The 16,191-nt window shown below is 44.3% G+C and overlaps 1 long non-coding RNA gene across 1 annotated transcript; it reads right to left on the bottom strand.

The window, feature by feature from the left end:
• Positions 1–5,261: 5,261 nt before the first annotated feature.
• On the bottom strand, positions 5,262–10,973 carry LOC136991965 (uncharacterized). Its single transcript, XR_010883993.1, has 3 exons — positions 10,861–10,973; positions 8,313–8,494; positions 5,262–5,312 (listed from the first exon to the last, which is right to left on the bottom strand). It is a non-coding gene; the product is annotated as an uncharacterized lncRNA (long non-coding RNA).
• Positions 10,974–16,191: the final 5,218 nt, after the last annotated feature.

Below are 16,191 nucleotides of genomic sequence, written 5' to 3'. Positions count from 1 at the left end.
ACTGGTTTGATTGTTCTTATGAAAGAACATCAGATAGTATCTGTTAGGTTACATTGAAGTCTGAACTGTTGTACATAGCTATTAATGATAATAGCAAAGATATTTCTGTTTCAGCTATATTAATCAGTATCTTTTCCAAGATCCCATAACTGATTTAGTAGAGGATTGAATTTTTAATTCCCCAAAGCCATGGCAATACTTGCTTATACAAAAGCAGGCTGTGTGATTTTTTTGCCTGTATGCACAGCTTTTCTCCTCTTGCTTAAAGACCTGAGGTAATCAAAATGTGTGACATAGCACTTGCATGTACGTGGGGACACAGTTACCTGTTAAAGTGAACTGCAGAGGAACAGAGCTCAGAGCCTGGTTCCATTCTGCATTTGAAGCACTGTATGGATGGATCTCCTGCATCCAAGCCCCAGCTGTCAGGGTCACTGTTTGCCTTGGGAAATCCTCAGCCATCAGTTCCAAGGGGTAGGTCCCTTCCAAGCCTGTACCATCATATGTTAGAGTGCACACTTCCTGAACCAGAAAGAACCAAAAAGACACATCTGAAGCACTGGCTTGGCCTCTAGACATCAGCTGGGAAATCACAAGGGTTTGAGGAACCTGCCCAAAGAGAGTAAGCTTTCACGGTAACAGATGAAAAGAATTTTACTTGCCAACTAAGGTATGCAACACAGAAAGCAAATAAATAATAGTGCAATACAGATATAGCAAATTCGTGAGCTGTGTGAAAGTAAATGTATGCAATAATGATCCCATGAACACAGAATGAAAAGAGAAACAAAAGTAAAAATGAGAATACTTAGTGTTCTTTAAAACAGTCGTTGGTGCCAATTCTAAGGAAAAGTGTCTAGGAGGCAAAAGCCCATCCAATGTACCTAAGTTTCAAGAAGGGTTTGGGTATCCTTGGGGAAAACCTCTGCATGAATAATCATTTGAGGAGAGGGAAACACAGTTGGGCTGCCAATTCTCTGTTCTATTATTTTATAATATAAAAGTAGTTAAATCCATATAAAATGATTGGGCAGAATCGTATCATCTTAGTAAGGTTAAAGTTATGTCCCATGGCTTCTCAGAACTCGACTGTTTCTTCTCCCGTCACCCTTGGAAAGGCTGCTTCACCTTGCTTGCCCCTCCAAAACTTTCTGATCCTTTAACTTCCACATAGACTAGGTAAAGTTAAGCTGACCTGAGCTGTAATGAATTAGTGGTTACTTGTATAGGTTTAAACTACTAATCATATTCCTACCCTATTCTAACAGTTATCATACACCACTTCCTATATTATCTCGTGCTAAATACTATATATAAAGTCTGTTCAGACTGCATGAGGGGTCTGAAACTGTGAGCCACGTGCTTTGGTTTTAACCCCCCAATGCCTCAAGGCAGGCAGCAGGCTGGAGCAGTGGTTTGCAGGGCTCAGCACCATTTGGTGCCAGGATGAGAGCAGGAGGCCCCAAGCCTGGTTAGCTCCAGCTGAGGGAAAGCCTAACGTACTGCTGAAGTGTCGGGTACCTGCCGTTAGACAACTCTTTAGTGTGAGGACTGCTTTTGTTACATGTTTTGTGTGCCAGGAGTGCTTACAGCGGGGCTCTTAGCTCTTTCCTTTTTAAGGAAATGAATAATAAAATGAACAACCACAAAGAATGAATAATAAAATGTGCCTTAGGGAGACCAGAGCTGAGCTTGCGATTATCTTTCTTTTATTTTTAAATTCATTTGCTACAAATTGCAGTTTTGTGCTGAACACACTTTCCTCAACTGAATATGGTAAGCTTTTTAGCCAAGAAAAAACAAAACCATTGAAATTGAATATTTCACATTTTCGCTTTGAAGTCCACCTAATATGTATTTTTAAAGGCTGCAGAAAAAGCCAGGAGACAAAATGTTTCACTTGACTCTGAATCAAAGGTATTTTGGCTTTTTGCTTCCATTTAGCCTGCTTCTTGTGAAGCCCAAATTTATTTCTTTCATGATTTGTTCCTTTTTTGGGGTGTATTTTATTTTCAATTCTTCAAGCAAATCAGAAATGAGGTACTTGCCAGTGCTATTCTGGGCTGCCAAGCTAAACTAGCTCCAGATTTTATGAAAAGTTTGTTTTCTCTTGGGGTTTTGGGGAGGTTGTTTTTTTAACTTTAATTTGATGTTTTTTAATTGTATCTCTACCATTTGTTTCCCTGCCTGAGAATTACAGTGAAAATAAAATTTAGATCACTCACTTAGCTTTGAATAGTCTGCTGCTATTGGGGGCTGTGTTATTTAAATAATACTTTTTATTTTAAAGAATACTTTTCTCTTTCACCAATGCATCTGCACTCTGATGTGGACCAGGATCTTTGAGGGGAGGCTGTACTTATATGCTAAGAAACTTCCAGGATCCCATTGCATGGGCAAGGCCCACACGTATGGGAAGATACAGTGCTGTATCCTCTTCCAGCATATGAATGAAGGATAGAAAAAATGGTCTTTTCCAGCCTGATACGGCAGCAGACTCTTGGGGTGTGTTTGCATTCTCCCTGTGATTGCAGGAGGTGTCCAGAAACTCAAAGAGAGATGTGGATTTGCTGGAGGGTGGCCTCCCCATGACCGCTTGCCCAGGCGTTAGGGGCATGCTGGCTGAGCCAGTCCCCCCTCAAGACAGCTCTGGGCCCCCTTGGCTCAAGCCTGAGAAGTTCCTGCTTCATTCAAAGCATGAGACTTCTCTCCATGGCCACCTTGGAGGACAAATTTCCGTTTTAGGCGTATGTGCAGTTACTAGTGCTCTAGCACTTAGACTAAGCTGCTTAGAGGAAAGGCACTGCCAAAGTTTGCTCCAGCAGGAAGGGAGGATCAGTCACAGCCCTCTATGCCTGCTGTTCCCTTGGCTGTGAGGCTAGGGAAGCCCAGGTGAAGCCCCTGTCGTGAGGAGGGCCTGGTGATTGGGGTCAGGTGCTAAAGCAAGCCCACCTGTGGTAAAAGGAGCCCTGCTCCCTCCCCCCCCCCCCCCCCCAAGGGCTTGGGGAGGCTTAGCAGGACACTTGGCAAGAGGTTTGCTTTTGTGCCTGGGATGTATTGCTGGCTCTGGGTGAGTTTAAAGAAATGCAAGGGCATTTTGAAATCAAGTTTTGAGTATGTTTATTGGTCCTTTAGGATTTTTTTTTTGTTTTCCAAATTTATTTGCCCCTGCTTGCAGGGCCTGAAGGGTGTGTTTCAGCATTTCCAAGCTTGTTTCTATGTCTGTGAGAGCTTAAAAGCCTCTTTGGGAGAAAATAGATATCTTCTACTCCCAAATTCTTCATCTGAGGAGGTCTGAGGAACCACTAGAAGGAGTCTATAGGCTGAATTTGGAAGAGCCCTAGGAGAGGTGAATAAAGCTAAGGAAGAGGTGTGGGGGGGTAAGAGTGCTCTGTGTGGCTGGGTAAACAGATGCATATGTTGAAGTTTTATTTAGTTGCTCGGTTTCTTGCTCTGTTTCAGAATGGTGTGGATTTTGTGATTTGGTCATGTACAGAAGTCACCTCAAAATGTCTATCCTGTGCTGAAGAGAAATAGCCCCAGTGCTGGCCAGGGAAACTGCAGCTGCTACAGAAGCAGGTAAGGGCTCCTGTGAAAGTGAGCATTCAAAGCAGAGCTTGCTCCTCTCCTGCTCCCTCAGCTCTTGAGGGGACCACATGTCTATAGGTGAGCGGAGTAAGGTCTGACTGTTACTGAGGCACCTCTTCCCTGCCTCCCCTTTCCCTGCTACTGCAAAATTTTACTGGCTCTTGGCCAAAGTTTTGGGTGCCTTAAGGTCACCTTTGAACCCCGCGTTGTTACTGACCCCAACCAACTCTGTCCCAGTTATGTGAGGTGACCGATCCCATGGCTCTGCTGGTGGTGTTTGGGTGCAGGGCACTTGCCTCATTGAGGAGGAGGAAGGGATATTTCCTGCAGAAAGCACAGCCAAGTTGCTCTCCAAGCACGTAGCGGCACCTCACGGTGTCCCCATCTCTGTCCCAGGCACTCAAGTTGTATGTGGTAGGGCAGTTCTGGGGAACTCTATGGGGTGGGGAAAAAAAGCAGCAGTTAGAGGGGGGCTGACAGGCGGTCCTTTCTCTCTACAGAATTTATTGTTTATTTTTTATGGTAAACCCTTCTTTTCTTGAACTCTGATACCTGTGATGTGTGTGCGTATGTGGGGGGGAGGTTAACCTACAGACTAAACAAATGTGGAAGAAGGATATAGAAATCTTAAAATGTTTTAAGGGTAGAGGGTTGGAAAAAGAAAAAAACATATATATATATGTATATACACACACACACACAATTACTTTATGATTATTTTAAATATTTTATTGCTTAAAAAAAATTGCTCATGGTTCTCTAGTTCTAGTTTGATATGCCTTAAGTGTGCTGTTAAATATCTGCATTTTCCACATACCCTCCCAAAAGTAGCATTACTTCAGTCGTGAAAGAAGCAATGGATGCTTCCACAGTTAAACTGGAGAGAAACTATGTAAAACTCATCAGAAATGGGTGAAAGAGGCAATCGTAAAATAATCAGAGCTGCCTGTGGAAAATGCCACGGTTCTGTTCTGTGGTTCAGCTTCCTGTTTGCATGGGCTACTACTCTGGATATTTCACATCCTATCTCTTAAAGTCACTGACTAAACTCTGCTTTGTGGACTCAGGGACATCTAGCCACTGTGTGCTTCAAAGGATGTATATCCCAGTGCTGCTTTGCAAGAGCACCACTGCATGGTGCTAGCATGTCCCTGTGGCCAGTGGCAACAAGCACACCCTGGGTGGCTGTTGTGTTCTGGTTTGTTGGCCAAGCAAAGCTGTGTTTAGCCAACCGTGCTGTTTTCTGGCTGGCTGATGTCCCCTGTGCTGGGTCAAAGGAGTTACCTGAGCACAGGCAGCAGCGGCATCTGCGGTGAGCAGTTTCCCAGTCCTGTGTCAGACCGAGTGCCCAGGGTGTAGGTCATTGCCATCTTAAATGGGATGCCAGTGGTGTTATCCTTGTGGGGAGGAAGTACCTCCTGGGACCAGCAGCAGTTGGAGAGCCTGAGGAAACACAAGAAAAGACACCCGAAAGAACCTGTGGTTGGCTGAACCAGTCTGAGTGATTCATCCAGTTTCTGCAGAACAGCCATGTGTTTTACCTCCAGGCTGTTAAGCCATGTACAGGGCCCACTGGGCTAGAGGAAAAGCATAAAATCTATTTCCTTGGGGTCCCCCCTGCCTCATTTCTTATGGTGGCAATCAAAATCTTACCTGTCACTGAACTGGAGATGTCTGCTCTTGATACTGCTGGATGCGTGTTAATGGGGGTCCTATGACCTAACCTGCATTGCAAAGGATAAAAATAAACATAAACTGTCTTCTTGAGTAAAACTTTCAGGTGCGGGGGGGGGGAAAGCTACCATTACTGTTTTCCATAACTGCCACTGTTGAGACCTTATTTGCGATTTGAATTTGTCAAGCTCCAATTTCCAGCTATTTGTTCTCTTATGAATTTCTCCAGTACTGATCTGTTGTTGCTTCTGTGTGCCCTGCTTAGGTGGTGGGGCAACGATTTGGTGGTTCAGCAGAAATCGTCCTCCCTGCTACAGAAGAGCAGCAGGGAATAAACAAATAGCTTGCACTTGTGCTAAAAAGCTTTGTATGTGTTGGTGAGAGATCTCAAAGCTTGTTGCTTTATTGTGTGGCTGTGGCTTGTTTGTTAAAGAAGAAGGAAATGTGTGCTTCTGACAAATGGAAAGGTGATAATCAGTTTATTTTATGTGTTTATTTTTTCTCTCCATCTAGCGAGTGGTCTGAAGACAGTGCTATGCAGCATCCTGTCTCCAGCTTATCACAGCCCTAAGCACAGTTCCTTGTTATAGCTGATGTGCAGTGGGGGTTCGTAGTAGTATCTCAAGTCATCCTCTCTTCCAGCTGCCAGGAAGTGCCTGGGGCTGTGTGCTATTAGTTAACAGTCAATTTGATTTTGGGACTGAGAGGAAATATCTGTTTATGGAAGGGACACTCTATGCCTTGCTGAGGCACCTTCTGGAATCAATTATTTGGAAGAGTCTGTTAATGATACTGCCTTATTATCTGATTGCTTTAAATAATGACTGTGCTAGTGAGAGCTGGCAGCACTGGAGCTCCTTTTCTATACTGAAAAGTATACAAAAGGATGTGTTACTGCCCCAGTACAGTCAGTGGTTTCACAAATACGCCTTGAATACCTGCTGGGCTGTTGCCTGGGCTGAGTACCTGGACTTAGGGAGGTGAGCTCTTCTCCAGCCTGCATTTCCTGAGACTAATCACCTTTCTCCAGGAGCTTGGACTAGGCCCTGAGCTGCTGTATATTAGAAACACTCTGTATTCAGTGAAAACAGATCTATTTGCATGAGATAGAAGCAGCCTTTTTCCTCAGGCCTGTTTTGGGTGATTGCAGGGGAGTTCAGCTTTCCTTTTACCCCTGCATCGTAGTGTTGCCCAGGGAAAGCAGGCCATGGTTGACTTCAATCCTCAACTCAGCATTCTGAACTTTTCCATAAAAACATTCTGCTCTGGCTTCCCCTGAAGTAGATATTAATGACAGTGACTTAAACCATACTTCAAATCTGTGTGATGGGAAACATCAACACATGAAGCAGAGCAGCCACAAAAAGCAGCTGAAATATAAACTGGTTCAAGAAATAGCCACTAAAACATCTGAACCAATGATAATGTATGCGCCTTTGGACAGATACATGGATGAGAACAAGTTTGCCGGAGGACCTGTGACACCTAACACGTACCCTGTCATTGCTGTTCTTTAATTCTTGCAGAATTAAATGCAGAGATCCCTGTAAGAAAGTAGTGTGATAGTGATATTTATTGGATTGCTGTTACTCTGTTATTGCAAGAACTGTGGAAGTGAGCAACAGCTGAAACCTCAGAGGGTGCAGGAGCCTGTGGGGCTAGTGGAAGAACAGCATGTTCTGTGTCTCATGAGGCCACAGGAATTTGCTGTGCTGTGAGTAGCTCATACCTTGGTCCCTTATATGTTTGGAAGAGATGGTATGGGCAAGTGCGAGCTCAACTCGGGGAGGGTCACTGTTTTGAATGTGGACAACTGGGGCACAGAATGATCAAGTGTCTCTGCGTGACCCCAGGCAAGGGCCTGGTAGACCCAGAGCCACCCAAAGACTCCTCCATTTCCCTTTAGGGAGGAAATCGTGCTTCCAGTGCATGTGCAGAAGTAGCAAGGGGCCTTGGTTGAATGTCAAAGCTGTAGCTCAGTGAGTGAAGCTTATTTACCCAACTTAGACCAGTTTGTTTGTCTCCTAGTGAGAAGGCTGCAAGTGTGTCTAATGTGCAAAATCCTGTGCTCTGGTGATGACTGCTCTTGCTTTGAGTTTGTGTGGCAGAGGCTCTGCTCTTGTTCATCCCCCCCATCAGGGATGCATCCTGCCGTTGGGCATCTTCCCATTTTGATTTGACTTGTATGCGTTTTGGCATAAATCCTGACTTTCACTTTAGAACATGTCAGGGACAGGATGGATCCAGGCACACTATAAACTATATTTGTTTATGCTACATAAATGTACAGGAAGAAATCTTCAAGATGAGCTGTAAAAAATCTGCCTTCCTTTTACAGAGAACAGCAAGGAGAATGTTTTTCCTGTCTGATCCACAAGGGTTTTTTTACTGTTTAATCGGGCCCTAAAAAGGATTTGAGCTGGAAACTGCACTTGAACTAATGGGAAAAGATGTAGTAAGTGTGACCTCTTAACAATTGCTAAGGTCCCTGTTACGCTGTGTTTGCTGTGAGTCCTGCTCTGAGTGTGTGGGATCACAAAGTTTCAGGATACTTTCTGTCCTTGTGTCTGACTGAGTGCTGTGTGACAGGGTTTTATAATCAGTGATCCCATGTACTGCGTGCATGTGTCTGGTCTTGTCTATTTAAGCTGTCAATCCTTCAACCCAAGTCTGGGAGAGCTTTGGAAGGTTAGTGCTGCTGCCATTTTATAGACAAAGAACTGCAGCACAGAGATGGGCAGCTCCTTGTGTCAAGGCACCTGGAAAGCTACAGCAGAACCAGGAATTTAATCCAAATCTCCCAAGTAGTGGAGCAGCTAATCCAATACCCCCTCACTCCACTCCAAGGGGATGTGGAGCAGCAGGAAGACTGGCCCGAGGCCACAGGGGAAAGCAGGGATGAGACACTGTTTCCTGCTCTTAAAGGTTCCTGTTTGTAAGCTGCTTCAGGGTTACCTCGGAAGCAACAAAGGCCAAAAAAAAAAAAGCCTCTTTCTTGCCTCAAATCTAATCTTGGGCAATAGTGCTGAAAGCTACAGAGTTTCCCTTACCTCAGGTAGAAGGTTTTGGAGGAGGTAGAGGAGAGATTGGCCTCTCCTTCCTGCTGACATGGAGCTGTGGAGTTTTTTTCCAGTTCTGCCGCTGGGAGCCTGGAAGTGCAGTTTACAGCCTTGCAAATACCATCTTCGGTACTGGAACAGGGAGAAGCAATCCCTCGGTAGTATAAAAGCACCTGACAGTGGCATATGAAGGATTAATGTGATGTTCCCGAACAGCAGGAGAGAATCTAGCAGTTCTTCATGGCTTTGCTTTGGACCAAGGGCTTTCCACTCCTGGGTATCCTTACCTAGCTAGGGAAGTGGAGGAAATCTGCTATGGGCAGTGTGGCTGAGTTTTGCCTAGCAGGTGGATTGTGAATACAGGGTGGCTTTCCCTGACCACAGTACAAACAGCTCACTTGTGTTGAGGCAGTATCAAGAAAACAGCACAGAGCCTTCAAGGTGCTGAGCTCGTCTTAATTCTGACCATGCTGCTTTTCACAGAATTGCTCTGAGATGCGAGGTTTAAACTGCATGCATAAGGAGATTTTTGCCCTTCAGAAACCTAACCAATATTGGTAAGTAATTTGTAGGGTCCTGCAATGAGTCACCGGAAAGATTTCTTTTTGCTTTCCCAGGTTGTTCCCCATGTAAGAACTTTCTCTGCTCTGAGCTGGCCACTTTCAGCAGCGTGCAAACCTGAACAGCTGGAGAATAGCTGGAACCTACTATGAAAGCTTAGAAGACAAATGTGAGCCTCCTGTGCTTGTTACATTTATGTGTATTTCCTGCTGAAACCCCAGCCCTGGGGAAACATTTGGCAGGAGTCTGGAGTGTTTCAGATCTGTTAGGCCACTGAGCCTGAGCATCAGGGTTCATAAACCACCACTGTGCAAACTGGTAGGGATCTACTGGGATCAGTGGAGCTGTTCATCTTATGCTGGACCAGATCCCCGCTTAGTGAGTCTCATTGCCTGTGACCCTGATGGTCTTGGTTTCTGCTCTTCCAGAGCAAATGGGCCTCAGCATATCAATGTGTTGCGGCACAAAAAGTTTTGGAGCAACTTAAAACGAGCCCAAGTCTTTAGAGACTGAAACAGGCACAGATCTGCAGAATGTGCTTTGTCCAGCTCTGGTTTCTAGCTTGTGACTGGTATTGTTAGTGTTTGATTATTCAGTATGTCTAACTGGCTTGTGAGCTGTTTTCTCACTGTTAGGATGACAGCTTTGCCTCATCCGAAATGGAGCGACAAAAAACAAATACCCTTGAATCAGTTGGGAACATCAGGCTAGTGTTCAAAGACCCCCAGCTGGATGGTGCATCGGTTTAATCTCGTTGGGGGGAAGTGTGTGTGAACCCACACATGTGGGCACGCTGCCCTGTGCTGCAATCCCAAGGAGAGGCTTTTGGTTGGAGTAAGGGAGCTATTTCCTGGTAATAGGTTAGGGTAAAGATGCAATACAAGGCAGAAACAGAGCAGACAGGCGAGTCTGAGTCAAGACAGTAACAAATGGGCTGAAGATAGACTCCTAAGAAGGATCCATGGTCATAACAGGAACTGGCTGAGGCTGAAGTGGGGCAGCTGTAGCTGGGTGAGATATTCTGCAAAGGTGAGGGCCTGATCCACACTGCTCTGAGTTGCTAGGCTCTCCATATGAGACTGAAGTCTGGGAGATAGCCAAGGTGTTGTCAGAGAAAGTGCAGACTCTAGGAGCCCTGTTCTGGAGGAGCTTGGCTACTGGGATACGAAAATGAGGAAAGGGGAGGTGAGGAGTGGTGGTTAGGATAGGGCTCCCCACTGCATGCCCAGGCTTGGAGGTCCTGGATGCCTGGCAGCTGCCCCAGATTCTGCAGGCCTGAGTTCCTGCCCTGCCACGATGCAATGCTGGTCGCTTACAGAGCTGTGGGGTGATGTTAGCAGCCCAGCAGGGCTCTGGACACAATTCCAGGGCAGAAAGCTTTACTGGGCTCCTCATTCCCCAAGTAGCTCCTTTGGATCTGTCAGTATTTCAAGGCTGAGTGGGGGGAGTGTGTGTATGTGTTTGTCTTTAGGAAAAAAAAAAAAATCTTTCTAATTGAGGAAGCTGCAGAGCAAACAGGCTTTGGGGAAGAGAAGGGGCAGCAATTTGTGTCTGACAGACCTTGCCTAGAAAAGATCAGTCCCGCACATTTGTCAGATCTACACCATTAATGGGTGTACGGTTCTCCCATGTTACACATGCCTTGGAAAAGGGGAGGGAGGGGGACAGTCAGTTGGTGGTTACCCTCTTCTAAGACCTCACTGCATTCTGATCCCATGGTAGTTCATCCCCATCACTGACAGAGGTGTTTTTGTCCTGGGAATCATAAACCAAAATCTAGGATGTGATACATGAGATAAAATATTCCATATACATACAATGGCATTTGCATTTCAAAGTCTATCAGCATGTACCAACAACCTACAGAGGGACTTTGATTAAGCAGTGGGTCACATAGAGAAGTCTAAGGAATCTCTATTGGATTTCTGTCTCATACTAAGGGAAAGATGCAAAATAGGTTAAATGAGAAGGGACCCACCTGGGTTGTGTTCTCATGGGAGGAGGACTCCAGGCTAAAAGAGGATCCCAGGTATGAAAGGTGCATAGAAAATGCACTTCCCAAGGGCAGCAGGATTGTCCACAGAGGAAAGACCAGGCACCTTCCAGGCATTTCCTTGCACTGAACTGTTTGGTAGCCACGGAGATCAAGGACGCAGCTTTCGGATGTAAATGACTTGATTGCTGAGTGAAGTGCAGGACAGGATGGAAGGGTCTGGCAGGTGATGTTCTGTTGATGGCTCAAATCCATGGACCAGAACTGCTGCTTCCTTCCCTCCAGGCTATTTAAGAGCTTCGAGTCGGCCTTTGCATGGAGGTCTTTGGGCTCCGATTGGAGCAACTTGCACAACTGCAGGAAGTGGGGGAAAGGATGCTGGCAGCTCGCCAGGATTGTGATGATATTAAATTGTAAATGAGAGATAAACCAGACAGCTGTACTTTGTGTTGCAGACCAGCAGAAGAGTCATAGACCTGTCTATGGTCATTATCAAAAGGCAGGCTGAAGATTCACGGGTGATGAATGTGGTTCATTTTGCTGTCACTTCCAGGCATTTTTGCGATGCAGGAGAGGACTACAAGGCAGGTGGCACCATCACAACAAAATGCTTAAAAACTTTGTAGGGCACGTGGTAAAATTGGGGAGAAGATGACATGGGTTTGAACTTTTTAATAAGGAAAAAAGTAGCTTGCCAGAGGCAGCTCCAAGCGTGGCAATATGACACTGCATCCAGACATGTAGGTCATGTTTATCTGTGTGAGGGACTGGCATCTGATGAGTATCAGTCGCTTGCTGACCTGTGCTGTGATGCTGTGGCTGTGCAAAAGCAAATCTGCTGGTAATGGGAAAAAAACATTTTTCAGGCAGTCTGAAAGGACAGCAGCAGTCATCCATCTGCAGACTGCGAGTCAGAAGGCAACTTTGGATTCCTCTGTTCAGTGTCTAGTTCCTAATTCTGTTTGAAAGGACAGCATCTTCATAAACTTCTGGCTTCCCCACCAATTTTTCAGTGACAACGAATGCTTTTATTTGTAAAGAGCTATATACAGTATGGTAAAGACCTGACTGGATTTTTAGGGAGTTTAAATTGATGCCACTCCACTGATTTCAGTGGACCTCTGACAGTGTTCACCAGGTATGGCCCAGCAGATCTTCCTGAGAAGATCTGATACAGAAGTCCTGTGAAATAGGAGGTCGCATACTCTGCAAATGAAATGGGAGGAAGGGGTCTGAGCTGCAAAGGATTGTGGGCAGCAGGGTTTATCTCTAGATAACCACTGTCCATTTGAGCTATGATTAGCATGTGATGTTCCTATGAGTCAGTCTTGGTCCAGATGAAGTGGTTTGGTAGCTTTGGTTGTGAGGGAAGAGGTTTGTGTCAAGGAAGCTACTTCTGGATTTGACCCTTTGTCAATAGCAGCTAAAGTCCAGGCTAGATGCAGAGAAATGATCTAACAGTAAGCACATAGCTGAGCTGTTTCAAGAAACTGGCCTGTAGCTCTCCATGTTCTTTTCCTGCAGAAAAGGCAAGTCAGTGCCCCAGGGTTGTCAGACAGCACTACATTACCTTGGATATTTTTTTTTTTTTAGTGCCAAATAAATAAGTATTGCAGGGGAATGACTGAGCCAAAGGAATCTGAAAAGATTAACTGTTGACACCAGTGGGCTTAAAAAGGAAAATTCAGACAGGTGCTGCTTCTGTGTTGCTTCTGGAACCAAGATTGACCAGCCAGGATTGGTGCTACTTGGGGAGCTCTGCCGCATGCAGCACTCTGCAGTATAATCATGTCTGAACCCTTCTACCTGTAAGAATGTGGTAATGGCCTAAAATACCTCCTAATTCCTTTGCGAATAAATCTGGCATTAGGAGGTGCTTGCCTCAATGCAAGATAAGCCATGGCAGGCTGAATATCATCCAGCTATCTAGGTGAAGTAATAGCCTTTGAGAGGTTTATCACCTGTTGGCGAATGTGAGGAATGTCTCCTGTTTTTTCAGGGAGAGACAAATGGCAACTGCACAGGTCTCAATACAGCAGTCGCATCACATTTTGCCACTTCTACAGACCCAGATCTTCCTCTTCAGAATATGGAAATATTTGAGCTTTTCATCTATCAGTAGTTAATAGAGAGCCATCTTCTAGCATGTTTTATATAGCGTTGTTCACAATTTACTAGATTAGGTAAACTGGCTGTGGAGGGAAAAAGCTTTGTGTGGCTGAGGAACCCCATCCTACCCTGTAATCTGTTCTGTCAATTAAGAAGGATTATTGTAACAGCAATTATTAGAAAACATGTTTAAGTGACTGCTTGTGGCTTGTGTTACCTTTTCAGAAGTCATCTGCAGTTCTGGCTTGCTGTGGGTCACTGGTCTATTGTGTCTGAAGCTGTCAGTCTCCACTGTGGTGTTTTGCTGCTTTATTTAAGTTACTCAGGGAAGTTTAATTCTTGACTGGATGAAAGCCTCATTCTCTTGCCTGAGGAAGTCATGACTTAATACTTTTTATAGGAGTTAACAGCTGGAACCAGGCTTGCCTATTTTGGAAACTGATGTGCTATGAAGCTAGAACCTCTCTCCTCATCTCATGCTCTGGAGCTGAAATTAGGAAAAAGACTGAGAAAGCTAGAGCTGAAGCAGAGAGCCTTACTAGCTTGTGCAATGGTATCTCTGCTGTATTTTCGGTTCAATTTCCTCTTTAGCACAATACAAAATACTCTATTGGTTTTTAATTATCATGGGGGCCTAAACCATTGCGCTGGCTCGTGAAGTTCATGACTTGTACTGGTAGGTCAGATGGTTGTGTGACACATTGTAAGGAGGTGTGGGCAGGATAAAGCTTTTAATGCTAGCTTGACCTTTTAGAGGGAGGTGACTTCCCTCTCCCCCCTTCCCTTCTCTTAAGAGCTTGCTTTCTGCAGTGAACTGTTTCTTGCAGTTGTCTACTGCTGTAAAGCAGAGGGATCTGGCTCCATCCTGTGAAGCAGCTTCATCAGGCAATATTCCCAGCCCAGCCTTGCTCCAGGGCAAGGCTAGGAAGATACAGTGCTAGGTAGGCACACTTCTGATTAAGATTCTGTACCAGATCTTCATTGACATCTGTGACTTTGGCTGAAATGATAGCTCCCACTTTGTTACAGCAATGTTTTAACATACTGCTTATGCCTTTTTAGGGCCACTTCTCTAGAGAAGAAATAACTCCTTTTCACTTCAGAAAATGGAAGCATAGTTTTCCAGAGCTGCTTTTGGGGAGTTTCTAACATTGTTCCTGCTTGAACCTCACTGATGATTGCTTTGAACCAACTTTCTTGTCTGCGTCATTCACTGTAGAGAAGTACTAGAAAGTGCAACAGTACGTGGATTTTTAAGGCATCTACTGTCAGGCCTGTGGGAGATGATGATACAATATTCCAGCGGTCTTGCACAGTTTTACTCCATGACTTTACTCGAAAGAGGGCATATACCACAAGAGAATTTCATCTAACTGTAGTAGAAGGTAACTAATTTCAAGGGCATGCTAATGTTACTGACTTGTTTCCTTGGCTTGTTTTTCTTGTATTATCCAAGCTGCAGAGCGAGTGTGAGTGAGTGTGTAATATATAGTCTTAGAGCTGCCTTTCTGTAAAGGAGGCTAAATTCAGACAACTCTATCAGGAAACAGATAACTGCGTCTACATATAAACAGGAACCTATTGTCTACTCCTGATGGAACTGGACCTATATAAACCAGTAAGAGATAGATTTAATTAGTGTTAACCAAATACAGCATGAAAGGTAATCGGATACATCCCTGCTTAATTGCAGTCCCTCTAATTGGCAAGTGCTGCATTAGGATTAGGTCATTCCTCAGAGAAAGACTGCCCCATTGCTTATTCCTTTACAAAAGGGGAAGCTCAAGGACAAAGAGAAAGGGAGGGGGTGATACAGAGTTTAAAAAAGAAACTTTGTTGATATGGTAGGGTTGGCAGAAGTTTTATGACTGCCTTAAAGCAACGTAGTAACATGTTCCAAGACATTATACAAAGCTGTAACTGACTATCCTGAATCATATTCACATGCTCATTCTATCAACTCAGATTAAACAGTTGTCAGTTATTTATTATCTGCTCTAGAGACTTAGTTCTCTAATTTTGAAATGCACCTAACCTTCATTGACATTAAGGGTAGTTGCAACTTATGTCTGCATTGAAACAGCACTGCTAGTTCAAGCTTAATTGATTCCTTGCTGTTAGCTTGCTTTGGGCCATTAGACAAGTGGTAAACAAAACTGGTGTTTGACAGAATCACTAAAATTTGCTTGTTGTAATAATGCTGCTTTCTCCTGTCAAAAACATCTAAGTGTTACTTCTGATAGCAGTCACCAGGTGTGGTCACAGTCCAGGTCTAGCATTCAGTAACTTGCTGCTTGTCACCTTGGTTGCAGAGAAAAGATGACCAGAAAAGTCTGGAACACAGTAGTTCTACTGTACATATGCAAAGTTGCACTGGAAGCATTGTTCACTGTATCATTTCCCAACTGTCTTCAAGGATGAAGGGATAGGACAAGCTTCATTAGCTGTTGATGCACTATTGTAATGAAGTTGATGCTCCTAACAGCAAGTTCTTCAGATGAGACCCACAAATGGCATCAGAAGTGCCTTGCTGCAAACAGAACTTCAGTGGGAGGGAAAGGAACTGCATTACTATGGTGGCTTATAGAGCAAGACTTAAGAATACTTGTGGGTTTTGTACCATAGGGGGCTTTTCAAACCTGTGTTTTTTCCCTAATTTGGTCCTTAGATCAGCCAGGACTGTTCCAAATCTGAGCTGTTAGAAAGGACACCCAGTGGTAAATAAAGAAAAAGACTAACTTGGTATAGACTCTCTCCTGCAATGAAGCAGGAACATGGGTTCATTACACAGTGCTGAACAGGCAAGACAGCAGAGAATTCATGTTTAGAGATCTTAACAAGAAATCATGGACTAGCCTCTTACATTCAGTCTCATTTACTTATTCTTTCACATAGTAGCAGAGCCACCTCTATGTCCAACTCTCTGGTATTACGATGATTAAGTGTCACTACCTAAGAAGTTACTTTTCTAACCAGCTTTAGGCAATGCTCATTAGAAAAAGCCCAACCGCTAATCAGATTCTCTTTGAGGCTAGAAAAAGGGATTTTTTTTCCTTTTTAGTCACAGTAAGGTTATGAAAAGATGAAACTACCTTCTTAATGTGTTAGGAAAGTGGATTTAAAAAAAGTCCTGGGTTGGTTTTTTTTTGTATACAAACTGCAGCATTATAACTTTGATTGGAATATTGATACTATGTCAGCACAATG

This window comes from Apteryx mantelli, chromosome 4, assembly GCF_036417845.1.
Source record: "Apteryx mantelli isolate bAptMan1 chromosome 4, bAptMan1.hap1, whole genome shotgun sequence".
Lineage (NCBI taxonomy): Eukaryota > Metazoa > Chordata > Aves > Apterygiformes > Apterygidae > Apteryx > Apteryx mantelli.
This window is presented reverse-complemented; position numbering and strand designations above follow the sequence as displayed.